Source organism: Schistocerca serialis, chromosome 4 (assembly GCF_023864345.2).
Source record: "Schistocerca serialis cubense isolate TAMUIC-IGC-003099 chromosome 4, iqSchSeri2.2, whole genome shotgun sequence".
In the NCBI taxonomy this organism is placed as follows: domain Eukaryota; kingdom Metazoa; phylum Arthropoda; class Insecta; order Orthoptera; family Acrididae; genus Schistocerca; species Schistocerca serialis.
Genome location: NC_064641.1, coordinates 85467070 through 85470623, shown reverse-complemented (window position 1 = coordinate 85470623; position 3554 = coordinate 85467070). Strand labels below are relative to the sequence as shown.

The 3554-nt window shown below is 42.6% G+C and overlaps 1 pseudogene; it reads left to right on the top strand.

Moving 5' to 3' along the window:
- Positions 1–2803: 2803 nt before the first annotated feature.
- Positions 2804–2922, top strand: LOC126476234 (5S ribosomal RNA; annotated as a pseudogene).
- The last annotated feature ends 632 nt before the right edge of the window (positions 2923–3554 follow it).

Below are 3554 nucleotides of genomic sequence, written 5' to 3'. Positions count from 1 at the left end.
AAGATGTAGGTCTAAGGATAAGTGAAGACAAAACTAAATACCTGGTTACTACTAGAATGCCAACAGCAGTAGATCAGGAAACGTTAAGAGTTGGAGACACACAGTTTGAAAAAGTGAACGCATTTAAGTATCTAGGCGTGGACATCACTTCGAGAAATGAGATTGAATCCGAAATGAAGAAGAGATTACGGGCGGGAAGTGCGTGCTACTTCTCACTGAATAGATTACTTTCATCACGGATATTGTCTAGGAATTTAAAGATTAGAATATACAAAACTATTATTCTACCAGTTATGCTGTATGGGTGTGAGACTTGGTCTCTCACTATGCAAAATGAAAAGCCGTTTCGAGTATTTGAAAACAATATTTTGAGGAAAATTTTCGTAGCGAAAAGGGATGACATTAGCGGAGAGTGGCGAAAACTGCATAACGAAGAGGTACACGAACTCTTTTCAAGCCCTGACATAATCAGCATTATTAAATCACGTAGGCTGCTATGGGCGGGTCACGTAGCTCGAATGGATGAGGGCAGGGCAGCGCGCAGAGTACTGGTAGGGCATTTAGAGGGAAAACGTCCTGTGGGGAGACCGAGGCGTAGATGGGAGGACAATGAGAAGGCTGATTGAAGGAGCCTAGGTACTGAACGTGAATGGAAGGAAATAGCCCAAGACAGGGACAGATGCAGAAAATACGTTGCTGTGGTAATGGACTCTCGAGTCCGGTATGACCAGTGAGAAAGAAAGAAAGAAAGAAAACCTACAACTGTCCTTATGATTTTATTTTATTTTGTCGCTACCAGTTTCAACACTTCATTACGTAATCTTCAGGATGTTTTTGATGCGGTACAGGTTGATATGATCCCCATGCATAACCCATCAGTTCAAATGGTTCAAATGGCTCTGAGAACTATGGGACTTAACTGCTGTTGTCATCAGTCCCCTAGAACTTAGAACTACTTAAACCTAACTAACCTAAGGACATCACACACATCCATGCCCGAGGCAGGATTTGAACCTGCGACCGTAGCGGTAGCGCGGTTCCAGACTGTAGCGCCTAGAACCGCTCGGCCACTTCGGCCGGCTAACCCATCAGTTGCCAGCATAACTGGATCGCAGATAATGTGTCACCACTCCAACCATTAAGTGGCAGTTGCAACCGCAACGTGTTTTCGGATGTAGCGAGGAGTTGAAGCTCAGGCAGAACCAGGATGGGCTTGCTCAGACTATGAGAGGCGACCCCTGGCAACTCTATAACGATGAAAGGGAAGAGAAGAATACTGATGCCATGGCAGCACAGGCGGTGTCAGCGCTCAATTATTTCTCAGCACGCCAGGGCCTAACAGTCTACGACAAAAGAGAAAAACAACAGTTTTGTTCCTAACGTCTAGTGCACTACAGCGTCCTCCAGTGATGTGTAATGTCGTGTAGAACTGTAAACTGCTAACTTTGTGCTGTAGTACTGGGGGATAGCACTTCTGGAGCAGCCGACCGGAGTGGCCGAGCGGTTCTAGGCGCTTCAGTCTGGAACCGCGCTACCGCTACGGTCGCAGGTTCAAATCCTGCCTCGGGCATGGATGTGTGTGATGTCCTTAGGTTAGTTAGGTTTAAGTAGTTCTACGTTCTAGGGGACTGATGACCTCAGATGTTAAGTCCCATAGTACTCAGAGCCATTTGAACCAGTTTTTGAACTTATGGAGCATTTAAAAATTATGAAATGAAATGATAATTAAATGGACACCCTAGCTGCAAACAGGCGTTGATGTACTTGGGTGTCTATTTAATTATTTTATTTCTAGCAAAGCTGCATGGTCATCTACGGTAACTGTTCTTTCGGGAATAGATACTACCGTCATATATAGTAAAAATTATGAAGTGAAGCAATCAATCGTCCTTTTTTTTTTTTAGATTTTATTGCGCAAATTCAGATTTCGGCTTGTAGCTAGCCATTCTCAAAGCACTATTTTCTATTCTCAATGATTGCAAGTCCCTGTTGTTCGGCTGTCAGTCACAGTTCTTCGAATAATACTGTGACAGACGCCCGATCAAGAGGGACTTACATGCATTGTGAATAGAAAACAGTGCTTTGAGAATGGCTAGCTACTAGTCGAAATCTGGATTTGCGTTATAAAATCTAAAAAAAAAAAAAAAAAAAAAGGACGATTGATTGCTGCACTCTGCCACTTTCCGAATGGAAGGTAACCTGACTTCTGGAGCATGTAGTGCGCCTTCCGGGTACATGATGTGGGTATACTCTGGTGCCAGTTGCACAGGCCATAGTAAGTAGACAGATTTCTTTTCCCTAACAAGAACTTCCTTCTATGGCTTCTTCATTCCTACGTATTTTGTGTAAAACAGCCTTCCACAGAAATGTGTTAATGAATATTAGGTTTTACAGGAATATATTAAGTGTTATAGAAACAATTTTATTTTACGTTCAAAGTATGAAGCATTTTAGAACCTAAATAAGAGATTAAATGTGAAATAAATAAATAATGCGTTTCAAGTTGTATATTCAAGGAATGATATCAGTTTGTGGCAGTCTATCACGGAATGGTTGCTGATGTACGTAACTGTAGTTCGAGGCTATAGTGATTGGCGAAAAGAACTCATGCCAGTGCATACCAACAAGGCAACTTCGTGTACTGAGATTGCCGTTGGAATATGATGTTGAGTTTTTCACGTCTTAGATTGGGATGGACTCATTAACACAGTCTTTCGTGTTAGTGTTGCCACGCTGTAGTGTTCTAGGGAAACTATAATTAAAGCTGATTGATTTCAATTTTAATTTCGTTGTACATCGCAGACATAACGGCCTTGTCGCAGTGCTAACACCTGTTCCCGTCAGATCACAGAAGTTAAGCGCTGTCGGGTTTGGCTAGCACTTGGATGGGTCACCGCCCGGGTCTTCCGAGTGCTGTTGGCAAGTGGGGTGCATCAGCCCTAGTGAGGCCAACTGAGGAGCTACTTGACTGCAAAGTAGCAGCACCGGTGCGGAAAACCGACAACGGCCGGGAGAGCGGTATTCTGGCCATACGCCCCTCCGTATCCGCATCCGGTGATGCCTAAGGGCTGATGATGACGCGGTGGCCGGTAGGTACCGTTGGGCTTTCACGGTCTGTTTGACTGGTGTTTGTTTGTTGCTTACATAACAAAATCTCAATATAATAAAATGTGTAGAAAGCTTTAAAATGATAAAATATGTGCAATAAAATACTGAACTATTAAATTTCATAATTAAAATCCATCATCAGTAATAACACCAATAATAATAATAATAATAATAGTAAGTAATGCCAAATTACTGACATAGGAAAATAAATGGTGAATTAGTAAGAAATAGTCTTTGGAATGACTTGAGCAAAGTATGAAGAACCCAAATTAAAATGGGTGGATCAAGGTAATATTTTTGTCGTAGACGCTGCTGACAGCGGAAATACAAAGTCTAGTGTTTTTTTCGATGTATTGTAACCAGAAACGTAACGAAACCCCACGATCAGATCGGTCGCCGTGTCACCCTCTGCCATGTGGCACCATTTGAATGCGTTACGAAGGAGC